The sequence below is a fragment of the Pelodiscus sinensis genome, chromosome 4 (assembly GCF_052426305.1).
Source record: "Pelodiscus sinensis isolate ZL-2025 chromosome 4, ASM5242630v1, whole genome shotgun sequence".
Lineage (NCBI taxonomy): Eukaryota > Metazoa > Chordata > Testudines > Trionychidae > Pelodiscus > Pelodiscus sinensis.
In genome coordinates this window covers 38,344,238-38,361,957 of record NC_143055.1, presented here as the reverse complement: position 1 = coordinate 38,361,957, position 17,720 = coordinate 38,344,238, and the positions used below count along the sequence as shown (strand labels likewise).

General features: G+C 38.8%; 1 long non-coding RNA gene across 2 annotated transcripts in view; it reads left to right on the top strand.

The window, feature by feature from the left end:
- Positions 1–17,720, top strand: part of LOC142829470 (uncharacterized) — a 112,960-nt gene that overhangs the window by 93,771 nt on the left and 1,469 nt on the right. The window contains exons 2-3 of one of the 2 annotated variants that reach the window (XR_012903890.2): positions 7,163–7,216; positions 15,557–15,601. This is a non-coding gene — a long non-coding RNA (uncharacterized LOC142829470). The remainder of the gene's footprint in view (positions 1–7,162; positions 7,217–15,556; positions 15,602–17,720) is intronic. The other variant, XR_012903889.2, reaches the window with a different exon arrangement.

Genomic DNA, 17,720 nt, shown 5'->3' with positions numbered 1-17,720 from the left:
AAGCGAAAGTTCTTCTTCACACAGCACATAGTCAACCTGTGGAACTCCTTGCCACAGGAGGCTGTGAAGGCTAGAACTAGAACAGAGTTTAAAGAGAAGTTAGATAAATTCATGGAGGTTGGGTCCATGGAGTGCTATTAGCCAGGGGGTAGGAACAGTGTCCCTGGCCTCTGTTTGTGGAAGGCTGGAGATGGATGGCACAAGACAAATTGCTCGGTCATTTTCTTCAGTCCATCCTCTCTGGGGTACCTAGTGTTGGCTGCTGTCGGCAGACAGGCTACCTGGCTAGATGGACCTTTGGTCTGACCCAGTATGGCCATTCTTATGTTCTTATGTTATAAGCTCAGGGCTCAGGGTCAGCGGGTCTCAGTGGACCAACTTTATTTTCATGCAAACCTGCTCCTGGGTTCGCATGTGGCCTTTGGTGGCCAGGCTGACAGCTATCCTGCCCTAGACGGCCGCATTCCTGTGCCTAGTGTGGAGGTTGTGGACGTTGGAGGTCTCCCGCCAAACTTCGATGAGGTCCACGATCTCTGCACTAGACCTGGTGGGCGCCCACCTCTTGCGGCCCCAGGCAAGCTCCACCAGTCTGGTCCCGGGAAGAGGCAGAGGGCTGGGTGGCAGCGGGTGGCTGGCTCATGCCGTGCCAGGTGCAGGGTCTGCTGACTGGGTGCTGGCAGGCTTGCAATGGCACAAGCACTGTAGCCAGACCGTGGCCCTTTAAGGGCTCCGGGGCCGGGCCGGGGGCAGAAGAGTTTCCCTGGTGGTGCCCAGAGTGGCCACAGGGCAACCTGGGAAGGGCTAACCTCCAACTAGTTTGAATTAAGTGGCTACACAGCCCTTAATTCAAACTGCTTAATTCGAACTAGGCGTTAGTCTTCGTAGAATGTTTACCTAGTTCAAATTAAGCGCTCCGCTAGTTCGAATTAAGTTTGAACTAGTGGTTTGTATGTGTAGACGCTATGAAAGTTAATTCGAACTAACGGCTGTTAGTTCAAATTAACTTTGTAGTATAGACATACCCTTAGTGTGTGGCATGCTAGTTGGTTGCTTCTCACTAAATTGCCATGAAGACAAGCCTCCCAAAAACTTTTTTGGGTTGTACTATATATTTTTAACTTCTTCATACACAAACCTCCATTTTAGATTCAGACTATTTTGCTTTAATTCAAAAGTGGTTTTGATGTCAAAAGCACAAAAATGCATTTTGTTTTCCCACTTAGCCAATTTTTTTTCAAACTCCAAAAAACATATTTGTTCCTTAGCTGGGACATTGCAAGCAATCTTTTGCAACTGAGGTATAAAGCCTTTGAAAAATGTGAGGTTATTAATGTGACTGCTGACACAATCCTAACAGTAATGGCCTGAAGGCACCTCTACAATAATTCAGATACACCAATATATTAAACCTTTCTTTCTTATTTTACTTGTGTATGTTCTGAACAAGTTTCTTTTTTCAAACTTAAAATTTCTTCCATAAATTGTCCTTTCATGTACACTATTACTAAGAAATACCTAGGCAAATGCTATTTGTCTCAGCTCTCTCATACTTCCATACAGTCACAAGGTGTGAGTCACACTTTGATTTCAATAGAATCTCATCAACAGTGCACTGAAAGCAATTTCCATAGGACTGTCTCCTCCTTGTCACTTTTCTATTCATGGCAGTTACCAATAATGTGACACAAACATAATTTTTACTCTACAGCTGACAAAGACATACTACTTCACAAGCAGCTAATATTCAAAGACCAGGGGGAGAGCGAGTGGGAGACCCAAGGTGGCACATTGAAAGTTTTTCATCGAACTGTTTGAAAATAAAAAGCCATAGAGCTAGGATGAATGATATGCTAAACTTCAGCTTTGTAATACTCTTGTGTATTACACCAACAATTTTATTATACCAACAATTTAAATAGAAATAAACCTAGACAACATGATGATTACATCAGTATAAATAAAAAGTAACTTCATAATTATGGGCTTTGTGTCCCCAAAATTCCATGTCCACAGATGCCAACCATGTAGTTTAATCTTAAATCAGGAGTCTATTCAAAAAACCCACTTTAAAGGAAAGTACAGTTCTCAGCAAATTGGTTGCTTGAGTGAAGGGACAATGTAGAGTTGAAATGAGGTCTAAAATAATTTTAATAAGCAAAGAAATTGGCAGTAATGTGGTTAGAGAGGCAAAAAAACAAAAGTGTGAAAAGAATCAGACATGTTGCTTTTTCAGATGACAAACCCACATTTCTGCCCCCTTGCTCTTTTTTAAAGACATACTTCATTTCCTCCATAACTAACTCTTTTGACAGATTGTATCAGTAGGACAGATATTCCATATACTTACAATGATAGGAGCTATTGGAACAGTTAACATCTCTCCAAACAGAAACAATGTTTTAGTGTGATTAGTATGTAAGCAGGTTGGTATATATATATGATTATTCAAAGGTTTCATTTGAATTTCCTATCATCTGCATGCCATATACAGATAGGCTATGTCTAGACTGCAAGCCTCTTTCGAAAGAGGCTCTTTCGAAAGATACTTTCGAAAGAGCCTCTTTCGAAAGAGAGCGTCTAGACTGCACGCGGAATTTCGAAAAAGCAAGCCGCTTTTTCGAAAGAAAGCACCCAGTGAGTCTGGATGCTCTCTTTCTAAAAAGCCTGTTTGCTTTCAAGAACGCCTTCTTTCGAAAGAGCACTTTTGAAAGAAGGCGTTCTTCCTCGCGGAATTAGGTTTACCACCGTCGAAAGAAAAGCCGCATTCTTTCGATTTAATTTCGAAAGAACGCAGCTGCAGTCTAGACGCAGGTGAAGTTTTTTCGAAAAAAGGCTACTTTTTTCGAAAAACCCCCTGAGTCTGGACACAGCCTTAGGGAATGGGAAACCTCAAGGCAATGACTCCTTCGATATAAAGAAACCTGTAGTTATTTGTGGCTACTAAAGTATATACATTTTCTCCACATGGCAGCATTTGTTGAATTAGTCAACTCACCAATTTTCACCTGAATCATGAACAATTAGAAAATTAGAGTGTGTCTAGACTACAGAGTTTTGTCAACAAAAGTGGACTTTTGTCAACAAAACTATACCTGAGTCTACACTACCGCTGAGTTCTGTCGACATAACGTCGACAGAACTCAGCAGTTTTGTCGACGCTGGTAAACCTCATTTTATGAGGCATAACGCCTTCTGTCGACAGAGTTTCTGTCGACAGAAGGTATTATTGCATGTAAACTGTCCTTTGCATCTACACTACCACGTCTACAAAGCAGCTTGCTTTGTCGACAGAACTGAATGTAGTGTAGACGCTCTTTGTCAACAGAAGTTTTGTCGACATTATCTGTTGACAAAACTTCTGTCGACAAAAGCCTGTAGTCTAGACGTACCCTTAGATTCTCTCCAATTAAACCGTGTGTTTTCTCCACACCCTGGAACTGGGCACAGTATTCCAGCTGAGGCCTCACTATCTGAGAGCAATAAAAATGAGATAAAGCAGGTTTCAGAGGCTGGCAGAGAGATCTGTGGATTGAGACAGAGAAAAATCTTTAAGCATTTTTGAGGTAGGAACCCAAGCAACCATACCAAGGGAGAAGATGTATTTTTATCTTATTGATCATTTGCTTGTAAGAAGGTCAAATCCCAAGAAGTAGTGTGTGGCCTCCATGCTATATAAAGCTAGTGGGCCAGGTCTTAGACCAGATGGGACTGTCATCTGCTAAAAGGACAAATAGTACACAAAATGTGTCTGTTCACTAGAGAGTTAGCTTATATACCCTGTTCTTTTGGCACAATTAGGGTTTGTTTGTTTTTACTTTATGAAAAGGCAACACAGCTATATGGTTCATTTTAATCTTCCACTGCCACACAAATATTATTGTAAAATCTAAAGCATAACGGGCCTCATTCAGTTAAGAAGTGTAGCCAGATCATTAGTTGTCTCATTCAGCAGTCAACATCTAGCATCAATAAATATTGAAGATGCTTTTCATTACAGCTAACTACTCAAAATAACAATTGTGGTAAAAGACACTTCATGAATAATCCATGAAGTTTGAATTTACATTTTTCATTAGAAAATCTGCCTATTTTCTCTGCTATGTGATGTGTTTTTCTTTGGAAAAATAATACAAAAGCTGTTTTTTTTTATTATTATTCTGCTCCTTTGCTCTTCAAAATGGTCACAGTTTAACCCTGTGAATGCCATTATCCCAGCATGGTATCTTTGAAAATAAAGCACTTGTAATGAAAGGGGCAGTCAGTGCATTGCAAAATGGAATTATGTCCGTAGGACCCTGATGTACAAATGAGTCATTGATTAATGTCTTCTGCATCTACCAAAGCACTTATAGACTTACTCAATTAACCACAATTGCAAACAAAGACTTGTTCATGTTGTTGCCCAGCCATGAATGTTGTTTCAGAAGGAAATGAATATTTATGAGTATAAGTGATGAAAAACTAGAAAAGAAATTCACAGTATTTCAGTACTAATATGAAATTTCACTCTTTTTTTGGGACACAAAATTATCTGCTTACATTTGCTTCTTTAAGAAACTTTATTTTTTAAATGCCAAAATAAGCCATTTCTAAACTGTTTACTTCAAAACAACCTTATCATTAGATGCTGTTGGTTACTTTACCATTGCCTTTTTGCAGATCAGAAATGTCATCTAAAACCCTGCTAGATGTATTGTAGATATGTCCTATTTTCATGTGTTCCAGAAAACATTGCCTTCTTTTCATATGTAAAGGCAATTATTTAACTTGGATTCAAATACCAAACACCTGCAATACTTATCACATCTCTAGCTCTGAGGAGTGTTTTCAAAGGATGTAGTAGTAGTCACTTGGATTTGTTTAACACTTTGAACACAGTCATTAATATTAGAGGACAGAAATGGATTAAGGCTAAATACAGCAACAATGCCACTGGGGAGAAAATGGTTCATGGAAAGCAGATAAAACAACCATAAGGAGTAAGAATGCCCTCTTTCAAGTTAAAAACTAATTCAGTCATGCGTTACTCCAAAACTGATTAGGGTCAACTAATAATTACCTGCCACATACATGTCCTGATAGAAAAGTAATTCATAGTAAGTTATCAGACAAATATATTCATTAGGTTGGGTGAATTTGTCTGGCTGAATTTCAAACCCACTTGAATATAATAGAGCATTTCTGCTTTTCAAAAACTGAAAAAGGGACAGAAAGTGGACAAAGAGAAGAGAGACAAGGGAAGAATACTGTAAAAATAGGATTAAGAACGGAAAGTGCATGCCAGCTTCCCCTACATGTCCCCCTCCCCCAGCAGATTTTGAATAAAAGACCAGGGTAGGAGAGAATACGTTATTGAAAAATATAGTGTGCATTACAGATGGCCCAGAACTAAAACCTGAGGTCCAAACACTTCACGTCAGGAATGGAAGGTTTTGGTTTGAGATCCTTAAATCTATGCCTATCTCTTTCATTTGGTTGCAAATTGGACTTAAAAATTAAAGGGGGATTTTTTTCTCTAGTTTGGAATAGAACAAATGTAGTAAGGCCAGACAACTTCTCATCACAACCTCATTTGCCATCCATTCTGAGCACTAAATGAGCCAGGGATCAAATGAAATAGCCAAATGAGTTTTGCACATACAGAAAGGGAAGTGGCTATCCAGGAAGGAGTACTGCAGAAAGGGATCTAGGGGTCATAGTGTCCCCTAAATATGAGTGAACAGTGTGACACTGTTGCAAAAAAAGCATGAGTCTGAGATGCATTAACAGGAGTGTTGTGAGCAAAACACAAGAAGTAAATCTTCCTCTCTAATGATTGAGCAGGTTAGACTGCAGTTGGAGTATTGCATCCAGTTCTGGGCATCACATTCCAGGAAAGATGTGGAAAAATTGGAGAGGGTCCAGAGAAGAGCAACAAAAATGATTAAAGGTCTAGAAAACATGTACCTGCAAGGGAAAACTGAAAAAAACTGGGTTTGTTTAATTTGGAGATGACTGAGAGGGGACATGATAGAAACTAGGAAAATACAATCTACATGGGGTTACTTTAAAGTGCGGCCATAACTGGCTGGATAACTATTCTTGGAGAATAGTTATTAATGATTCACAATCATACTGGAAGGGCATAACAAATGGGGTTCCACAGGGGTCTGTTTTGGGACTGGTTCTGTTCAATATCTTCATCAACGATTTAGATGATGACAGAGAGAGTACCACTATTAAGTTTGCAGAGGATACCAAGCTGGGAGAGATTGCAAGTGCTTTCGAGGACAGGGTCAAAATTCAAAATAATCTAGACAAACTACAGCAATACTCTGAGTTAAACAAGATGAAGTTTAATAAGGACAAATGCAAAGTTCTCCACTTAGGAAGGAACAATCAGTTTCACACAAACAGAATAGGAAGTGATTATCTAGGAAGGAGTACTGCAGAAAGAGATCTAGGGATCATACAGAACCACAAGTTAAACATGAGTGAATAGTATGACACTGTTACAAAAAAGCAAATATGATTCTGGAATGCATTAACAGGAGTGCTGTGAGCAAGACACGAGAAGTCATTCTTCCACTCTCCTCTATGCTGATTAGACCTCAAATGGGGTATTGTCTTAAATTACAGGAAGGGAGGCTTAGATTGGACATTAGGGTAAACTTACTAACTGTCCGAGGGTTTAAACACTGGAATAAATAAGATGTTCTGAAATCTCCATCACTGGAGATATTTAAAAATAGGTTAGACAAACATCTATCAGGTATTATCTAGATAATATTTGGTCCTGCCATGAAGGCAGGGGGACTGAACTTGATGACCTCAATGTCCCTTCCAGTTCTAGTATTCTGTGATTCTATGAAAAAAAAAGTATGTGATTATTTGTAGATTTGTATACATTTATATCTAATTTATATATTAGATTTTTTTGTAATCTGACCTCCAATATAACAAAGGACATAACATTTCATCAAGTTAGTCTGTACTGAAGCAAATAACTTTTTCTTGCCTAAAGTATATCTGTTAGAATGTTATTCAGTCTTAATATTAAAAACTTCAAGAGATGGAGAATCCATTTCTTCCCTTCATATTTTTGTAAATAATTTACTCACCCCCCACTGTTAAAAATGAGTGCATTCCTTCTAATCTGATTTTGTCTGGTTCTAACTTCTAGCCATTGGTTCCAGTTACAAGATCCATTAGTATCTGCTATTTTCTCCACATCAAGGTATGTACACAATGTAATTAAGTCACTACTCGATCTTCTTTTTGATAAACTAAACAGTTTGAGCTAAAAGGCCTCCCCATAAGGATTAATCTACAATTATTGGGTTTTGCTTAGAGAACTGTATGGAGATATATGTACCAGTAGAATTCTTAGTGTGGATGTTGATTATTCCAAAAGGAGATTTTTGGCAAATCTAGCATCATCACCTTCTAGAAAAACTCATCTATGCCTTCAGAAGCACACTGGAGCTTTTGCTGGATAATAAAGTTTTGGAACATAGATCTGGAATTAGTCATTTTTGCAGCTCTTGGTTAAGTTTTGTGATGAAACCCTGCACTGTCACCATTTTTTTGGCACTCTTTTTAACATGTTGTCATTAGTATGAGATGAACAATTTAAATATACAGCATAAAATTACATCCTGGTACCTAATCACTTCTCCCCATTTATACATCCAAGAATCTTATCAGTCCTTTTTTTCCCAGCATCACACCAAAGCTCGCATTCAGTTGCTTGTCCAATATGACAGCTACATAATTTTCAGAGTCTTTGTTTTCCAGGGTATAGTACATAGGTATGTCCTGCATTCTTTATTCCTAGAAATATAACTTCACATTTGGTAATTCATTTTGTTTGAATGGCTCCAGCTTCCCGAGTTATCTTGATTTTTCTGTATGACTGCTTTCTCCTCCTCATTATTTACCATTCTGCCAACCTTTGTATCATCTGCAAATTAAGGGCCAAATTAGGGTTCAAAAAGGAACTAGAAGGGTTAAAAAAAAAAGCTAGATAATTTAATGGAGTATAGGTCCATTAATAGCCATTAGCCAGGATGGCAGGGACGGTGTCCCTACCCTCTGTTTGTCAGAAGCTGGGAATGGAGAACAGAGATGGCATCCCTTGATGATTACTTGTTCTGTTACTGGCTCTCTGGGGCACCTGGCATTGGCCACTGTCACAAGACAAAATACTAGGCTAGCTGGACCTTTGGTCAGATCCTATTTGGACAATCTTATATTATTAAATTTTATCAGCATTATGTATTAAAATACTGTATTATAATGCATATGTATGAAGGGGCAATATTTAATGTTGTGGACAACCTTAATATTGGTATTCCTTAACTTATCAGTGTTTGACTGAAGCCAGGCTTCATGAACTGGGCTTGTTTAGTTTGGAAAAAAGAAGATTAAGGGGGGACATGATAGCGGTTTTCAATTATCTAAAAGGGTGTCACAAGGAGGAAGGAGAAAATTTGTTCCTCTTGGTTTCTGAGGACAGGACAAGGAGTAATGGGCTTAAAGTGCAGCAGGGGAGGTTTAGATTGGACATTAGGAAAAAATTCCTAACTGTCAGGATGGTCAAATATTGGAATAAATTGCCAAGGGAGGTGGTGGAATCTCCTTCTCTGGAGATATTTAAGAACAGGTTAGATAGACATCTGTCAGGGATGGTGTAGACGGAGCTTGATCCTGCCTTGAGGGTGGGGGGCTGGACTCGATGACCTCTCGAGGTCCCTTCCAGTCCTATTATTCTATGATTCTATGATTCTATGACTTTGCAATCAAACTTGAAGAAGAAATCAAGAATTGAACTTGTCCACCAAAAAGATTACAGTTTTTGTTAAAGTTCCAAACAACTGAAAGGAGAATATGATGATGGATAGTGTTAGTCAAGTAATAGGCATTACTACTATACAGCTTTTGTGTCTTAGCTTTCTAGGTATTCTTCTTAACTGTCAATGAGCTTTAAGGTCACATCCTGAGAGAAAGGAGATGTTCTTTTACTTAAGGTTTTGAACAGGATTTGGGATCTGGGTTCTATAACCTTCCACCCCTACAGACATATGTGTGCCAAAGTACCCATAGAAAAAAAATAGCAGGTGCTTAGTACCCATGAACAGCCAAGTTCCACACACTTCCCAGTACTTCTCGTCTGCTGACAGCCCTGATCTCTTCCCTCCCAGTGACTTCTACCTGCCATAGAACAGCTGATCTGTGGCAAGCCAGAGGCACTGGAAGAGAGGGGAGGTAGTGGGGATAGTGTATGCTTGGGAGTGGGTGGGACAATGGTAGGAAGAATCTGGGCAGAGGTGGGACCTTGGTGGAAGGGGTGGGAGTTTGGGAGAAGGGGTTAAGTGTGGAGTTTGAGGCTACATGGGGATTGAGCACTCCTGGAGCAAGTTGGAAGCCATCAGTTGTGCTTGTCCCTTAGGGTATGTCTACACTACCCTCCTAGTTCGAACTAGGAGGGTAATGTAGGCATACTGCACTTGCAAATGAAGCCCGGGATTTGAATTTCCCGGGCTTCATTTGCATAAGCGGGGAGCCGCCATTTTTAAAAACCCGCTGGTTCGAACCCTGTGCAGCGCGGCTACATGGGGCACGAACTAGGTAGTTCGAACTAGGCTTCCTAGTTCGAACTACCGTTACTCCTCGTGAAATGAGGAGTAATGGTAGTTCGAACTAGGAAGCCTAGTTCGAACTACCTAGTTCGTGCCCCGTGTAGCCGCGCTGCACGGGGTTCGAACCAGCGGGGTTTTAAAAATGGCGGCGTCCCCGCTTATGCAAATGAAGCCCAGGAAATTCAAATCCCGGGCTTCATTTGCAAGTGCGGTATGCCTATATGACCCCACTAGTTCGAACTAGCGGGGTAGTGTAGACATACCCATACTGTGTAATTATTTCTAAAGCCATAGGCTCAGATTTACAAGGTGAATATGGTTCAGAGCCAACAAATACTGGGAAGGATACATTCAAACTCTTTGTACATTCATCTATTATTCCATATGTGCTGGAACATCTGATTGTAGATGTTAATATACGGCCCTTTCATATTTTTAAAAAAATACAGAAATAAGCAGAACCCAATTATATTTACCTGCCTCCTTTGCTAAGGGGTAGAATTATTAGTGGACTAAAACCCAATGACAGAGACTAACCCATATACATACATGATTTTGTTGAAATCAGTGGGGTTCTACATGCATTGCTTTTATTTATTTTTTATTTATTTATTTTCAAGAAGTGACTCAGGTCAAATTACAAAATTGCAATAAATGAAAAATAATATTACAGGAACCCATTTTATGACTTCACTATTTTTAATATCTAGGGACAGAAATGTGATATATAAAGTCATATTTTAGCTGATTCCACAAGAGGAAAATATGTTTTTTTAATTTTTATAATTCTGAAACTTGATATGAACAATACATATTGCACTAACTGGATATTGTATCTTTCTTCTGAAGATCTCAGACCATTTTTTTCCTGAAATATGAATTTAATCTCAGAGCTGTAATATTAAATCATTACTACTATAGCCATAATAGAGATGTAGACAAAAACAATCTCAATAAGTTGCCCAAGTTTGCATAGTGAGTCCATGGCAGACTCTGTTATGAAACCACAAAGTTATGACTCTAAGGCAGAAAATAGCCTTTAAAAATATCCATATTTTGGAATATATATTATATGGCCAAAGGGCTGCAAGGGGCATCATTTAATATTTGTAAATGAAGTTGCTCACAACTATCCTGTAGGGACTGTGTGTCTGCTGGATCAATAGTTCATATCTTGTGTTCATCACTACCCTTCAACAGTTCATGGGCTAAACTCCAAATGAACTGTACATGAACTTCCTTGATGAAATACCATATGAGTTCTCATTTTTCCTGCTTTAATCTCCTATATAGTAGCTGTTGGTGTTCTGTATTAATCCAGAGTTAAACAGTGTACTAAATGGTTTGCAGATTTTAGATTAGACAAATAACAGCTCTTCAGTATGCCAGTGCATATTGCTAAATAAATGAGCTTGACGTAATTGTATACACTTAAGCGTAAGCTACATAGCACATACAATTAATGAAGCATATAATGCAAATCATTAGCAGCACTAAATGATCTGCATCAAACCATCTTTCCTGTTAAAAAGCAGACATCCCATAATAAATATAAGCCCTCTTTTGTAATATAAAAAAACAATTTTCTGGGTAGCCATAGAAATGTAATGAAAGTAGCACCCAGAAAAAGAGAAAAATGATTTTTTATATATATATATATATATTTATATATATATATATATATAATTTCTCCTTTTTAATTAAACATTGCTTGTGTTAGATCATACAGAAAATTTAACCGATAAAATAATTGTCTTTTTTTTTAAATACCCTCACAATTTAATTTACATGTTGATTATGGTAGCTGGAAAAAAACTCCCAAGTTAAATTTGATTAAGTAAGGCATAAAGTGCCTTAGAGTAAATAGATATCTGAAATTGGAGAGTGCACTTTGTCTAATTGTATTAATGAACGACATCAATGAGGTTTGTTTAGTAACAGAAGACCCTTGTGACCTTTTGATTTAGTGTAAAGTAGACCACTTATTATAACTGTTTTTTTTACAGCATTCTCATGTTCACTAAAATCAAACACTTTTATAAGGCTGGCCACACTGAGAGAATAATGGAACTGTTAAAACACTTATAAATTAGTTGAAGTCTGAGTGAAATACAGTACTTGTGAAGCTTTGTTCTTTCTGTTCTGTTTGCAATTCTACATGCATTGTCCAAATTTTAAATGGAACAATTCTAATCTAACAATTTCTCTCAAAACCATCTGAATCATGTATTTATAACATATATCCCCTGCTGTCAGGTTTGTGACATTTAAAAGCAAATACAGGCAGTCCCGGGGTTATGTACAAGATAGGGACTGTAGGTTTGTTCTTAAGTTGAATCTGTATGTAAGTCGGAACTGGCGTCCAGATTCAGCCGCTGCTGAAACTGATCAGTTTCAACAGCGGCTGAATCTGGACGCCAGTTCTGACTTACATACAGATTCAACTTAAGAACCCCAGGCATCCCCAAGTCAATCTGCTGCTGAAACTGATCAGCAGCTGATTCCAGGAAGCCTGGGGCAGGATCTTCCTGTAGTCAGCCACTGGTCAGTTTCAGCAGCGGCTGACTTGGGGACGCCTGGGGCAGAGCAGCTGGGGTGCTGCTGGGTTGGTTCAGTAGTGCCGCCGCTCCTCAGCACTACTGGACCAACCCAGCAGCACCCAAGCTGCTCTGCCCCAGGCGTCCTGATTCAGCCACTGCTGAAACTGACCAGCTTTGCTCTGCTTTGCTCTGCTTTGCTCCCCGTCTCCCTGGTCTGCAGACCAGGGGGACGGGGAGCAAAGCGGCAGAACACGCGGGCAGCGGACAGGCCAGACACGTCTGGGCTGTCCGCTGCCCGCATGCTCCGCCACTTTGCTTCCTCTCCCTGGTCTGCTGGAGACCAGGGAGACGGCCCCATTCGTAACTGCGGATCCGACGTAAGTCGGATCCGCGTAACTCGGGGACTGCCTGTATAGCGTTTGCTTTCACTCCCATTGAAATTAGTAGGGTTTTGACATGGATTTACAAAAGGGTTAGTCATGAAGCCATGTATGACTGAGCACTCTAGACACCTTAGGGAAGATCTTTAGCTGTTGTAAATTGTCAATGCACCACTGAGTCAATTGATATAATATGTAACAGATAAGGTTGTTTGTGTGCTTGCTCCCTCTCTTTCTCTATATCTGGCATATACACCAAACTTCCTTTCAAAAAACATATTCTCCTGAAATTTTACATCCTACATCTCACTTCAAGGTTGAATTATTCAGAGAGGCTTTAAAATTAGAGAAGGGCTTTAAATTTATGAGATATGAATCTAAAGCTGCTCAGCTTGTGCTCAATACTAGATCCAACTATTGATGGGTGAGAAAGTGGCGTAATAGTTGAGAATTCATTTCCAAACTTTTAAATAATTGGGCATATTGGAGAAATTTGTTTTAAACAAAAGCAATAAAACAGCTTTCTTGTCAGAAATAGGCTTTTCTCTTTTATATGTACTACAACACAGGAGGAAAAATAAAATCCTAGAAATGTATCAGAGACTTTTCCTCCTATCCAGGAGGAAATCTCCAAATCCTATCAATTCTTCCTCAATACCATATGGAAAATCTGACCCTACTTTCTGTCCCCAATGTACTCAACTTTTCTCTGAACCCTAGCTATTTGCTGTATTGAATATGGCAACTATCCCCTCTCACTGCTTCTCTGATTCTTTTCTCTCTTTTCTCCAGATGTCCAAAAATGCAACCATTATAGATATCTTCCTTTGTCTGTCAATCAGACCATGTTATCGACGCTAGAATTCCTACTGACTTATAGCTGCCTATCATACTCAGCTTCTTTACCTTGCCTTGATGACCTTTACATTTTGGCTATGTCTACACTACAGAGTTTTGTAGTGTATCCTGGAAAAACTCTGACGTGTCCAGGGTACGCGTCCATTTTTTCGGATCAGTTTCCGAAAAAATGGGTATACTCTTTCGAAATCCCTATATTCCTCATTTTATAAAGAATAAGGGCTCTTCTGAAAGAGGAGGTTTTTCACACATTTGGCCCCATATAGATGGGCCAAATGTTGGAAAAGTCTTTTCCAAAAAAAGAATCGGTAAAAGGTATGCAAATTGTGGTTTGCAAATTGTGTACCTTTTTCCGAAAAATAACTGCAGTGTAAACATAGCCTTCCTCTCACCTTCCTCCTGGGCCATATTTCTTATTGCTTTTTTTTGTTCCATCAGCAAAGGCATCCTCACTTCAACTTTCATTGCTTTGTTCGATTTTCATTCCTTTTTCAATGCCATCTGGAACAACTTTAAATTCCAGGGCACCAGATCATCAACCACATCCTTAGGATTCTCTTGTGAGTTCTCATTAGTGAAATACCTTCTTCCTCCAAACATGAAGATCTTTTTAATTAAATGTGTCAACTTTTGAACAAAGAGAGCTATGAATAGGAAACATGAAATTAGCATATTCTCCTCCTTTTTGTAAAACAGTCTGTTATCTCTCCACCTTTTGCTCAGCTAACATGTGCCTCAGGAGTAAATTTCAATTTCTTAGATGATATTTCTATTGAATAGCAAAGCTTTTATCCTGTGGACTCTGATAGCATACTGACCTGCAGGAAAAAAAAAAGAAATTTAAATGAAACCATACTTATTCAAATCAGACCAGAAAGATAGAATTGTTCATTGAAAACCTAAATAAGGAAACCTACTGACATATAAAATATACAAGGCCTACTGCGAAACATTGTTATATAGAATATTTCTTGCTGGAGTTTTGCTATTATTTATTTATCTTATTTTGGTTATACTCTTTATGTTTTAAAAGTCAGAATGTCACTTCATTTCCAAGAGCTCCAAATTAATATGAAGTAAAATCTTCCCCTTGCTGGGGGAAACTGCTTTTCAGGTGCCAGGCAAAATGCCAAAAGAGTTTTAATCTTGCTGGAGCCGAGCAGGATGGCCCTGGGTTGGCCACCACAGCCCTGATGCAAAATATTTAAAAGCCAGCTGAGAACCTGGTTCTACCCATCTACCCAGAAAACCCTGGCCCCTGGAGTCATTCGCTTCCATGTGGTATCATAGTTCCTCTCCCAGATGCTTTCCAGAGCACAAAGTACAAATTCTATCCTTCTTCATGTACAGAGATCAATTGCTCATCTTGTTTATGTACTATTTTTTCCATTTAGCAAGGACTCCTCATTTTTTTTAATACTTCTCCTCTCACCACCACCATTCCCTTCAATTTAATGTTTTCAGTAAAAAGGAAACTAGATTATTATTCTTTTTAGAGACTCACAGCCTTTTCCATAGCATGGACCCATATTATAACTGACCAGATGCTGCACTTCCCATAAAGAAAGTGTGAGAATCCAGGGACAGAATTTTACTGGCTCTCTTTGTTTATATAGAGCAGTAATTTCTCCAAATAAACAATTTATATAAATATTAAAAATTCATATAAATAGTACAAATAAAGAGTAAGTAAATGTTCAACCAAGATTCAAAATGTGAGCAGGCCCCCCAGTGTGTGCTAATGTGTTGGGGTTCAGTTTTAGCTAGGGACTATGAGGAGCTTGCAGGAAGCTCCTTTATTTTTTTAAAAGAACCAATAAAAGTTAGGTTCTTTTTATTTGGATTCTGTTTTCTGAACCATTAGAATGGACTTGCTTCTTGTTTTCAAGCTTTGTTCCCTAAGGTTAGATACTAATATTAAAAAAAATGAAATCTGAAATTCTTATGAAGTGTCTTGATTTCAGCTTTTAGGTCAGTAAGGAAAAAAGTATATGCAATTTGAAAGCAGAAGATGATAGTTGGAAACATTGTATTATGTTAAGAATTAAGACCTTTTTCTTTATACCATTTGGCACATGTATAAGTCTTCTCCTTACTGCATTGTCATTTGAAACTGGAAGGATCTCAGTAAATTCACTTGTGCTAACTTCATCCACAGGTTTTTTCCAAGGTTCTTTAATATATCACTAGGAGAGATTGTCAGGTATGTAAATGACTGTTGGACTCTTGTCAATGGGAATCTGGGCCCTTGAAAATCTTCTCCATTTGCTATCAAATCTCCCTTTATGGTCATCATTGTTTCTTCAGAACTTCTACAGGCCAAATTCTATTTGGACACAACTACACTGAAGCCAGCGCAGCAGACTTTGCCTTGGTCTGTTGCCCCTTTAAATGAAAATTCCTTTATGTTTCTCAGGAAATTATCCAGTCTTTAGAGAGTTATATACTATTAGTTTTTCCTGTTATATTCCAGCTTGGCTTTCCCCTTGATATTTTTATACCCACTACCTCTTCTTGGGTATGTCTATACTAGCTTGTTAGTTCGAGCTAAGTAGGCAAATGAGGGCAACCGGAGTTGCCAATCAAACCTGCGACTTAAATATCCCGGGCTTCATTTGCATGTTCCCGGGCGCCGCCATTTTTAAATCTCCCTTAGTCCGAACTCCATGCCCACGGCTACATGCAGCACGGAGTAGGTAGTTCGAATTAGAGATCCTAATTTGAACTACCATTACTCCTCATGGAATGAGGAACGAGGAGTAACGGTAGTTCGAATTAGGAACTCTAATTCGAACTACCTACTCCGTGCCACGTGTAGCCATGGGCATGGAGTTCGGACTAAGGGAGATTTAAAAATGGCGGCGCCCGGGAACATGCAAATAAAGCCTGGGATATTTAAATCCCAGGCTTCATTTGCAACTCCGGTTGCCCTCATTTGCCCACCTAGCTCGAACTAACGAGCTAGTGTAGACATACCCCTTGTTCCTCACCCTCCCATTTTTTCCTTATTTCCACCACAATCCCTCCTTTCTCCCTTATTTATTTTTGTTCTGGACATCCAACACTCTGGTCATCTGAAGAAGTGGGCTTTGCCTACGAAAGCTAATAATACCATCTGCATATTTTGTTAGTCTTTAAAGTGCTTCCAGACTATTGTTTTTTAAGTTTATCCTGTACAGACTAACTCAGCTACCCCCTGAATCTAGTAAAATATCAGTGAGTGTTATCTCTTTTCATTTCCCTTCCAGATGTATAGTATTCCACTCTGTTAAGGAAAAACATCAATTGTAGGTCAATTGTACAATAGGAGGTCAGGCAGAAAAAAATTACCTATTCATGCTGTAGAGACAGATTGTTCCTGGCCCTTGCATTTCCATATTAACAGTCCACTTATAATGTGCCAGACTCTATCTTCCCATGAAAAATATTCTGAAATCAATTTAACTTAATATGTGGCTATAGTCAGAAGAAATGCTCACATTCATTCTGAATTAACATCCTCCATATCAGATTCATTCAGTAACTAGTGAAAACAATATTTTATTTTAGAAGATCTTAATATTATCAGAAAACTCTTCAATTTGACAGCTCAATGAATGGTTTAGACACAGTGATCTAGTTGTTTAATTGCATCTCATTTTCTGGTAACAACTTCCCAGCAAACAGATGGTTTTCATATATTGATCATTCTAAACAATTCAGCAGGTATGCCCCAATCCAGACTCTGAACATGTGGCTGCGGACTCCCATGTCACCTAAGTTGCTCAGATATCTTCAGTCCAAATACTAGACACTCCTAGGTCCGCTTAGTGTCTGAGCACAGACAAGGCCAAGAGCACACATGCAGACTCCAGTGTTTACAGATAGCCCTATTTCTTTCAATGGGTTTCTACTAATACAATTGCAGACTTGGGCCCTTCAGATTTGAAAGGAACAATGCTTTAACAGCTATTCTTGTATAGTTAGTATTCAAAATTCAAGCTCTGACTGAACATATGAGTGCCATTGTATGTGTTCGTTTCTGCCTCACTAAGTATATTAGGTTGAGGTTTGTGGTGTAATTACTGTGATCACAAATTCAGAATTTGCTTTCCATGACTACCCTGAAATATTCATTTAAAATTCACTGCTTCAGTGACTATCACTGCCCCTAAACTCATTTGCTAGCATGTTTGGGGAAAGTGAACACTAAAGAGATGCAAACACTGTCAACATGAATTCATTTGAAGCTATGAAAGAATATTTACAGAATTCAGTTTATAATGCTCAACCTCCACTTGTATTGCTCTATGTGATTTTTTAAATTTTATTTCTTTCATTGT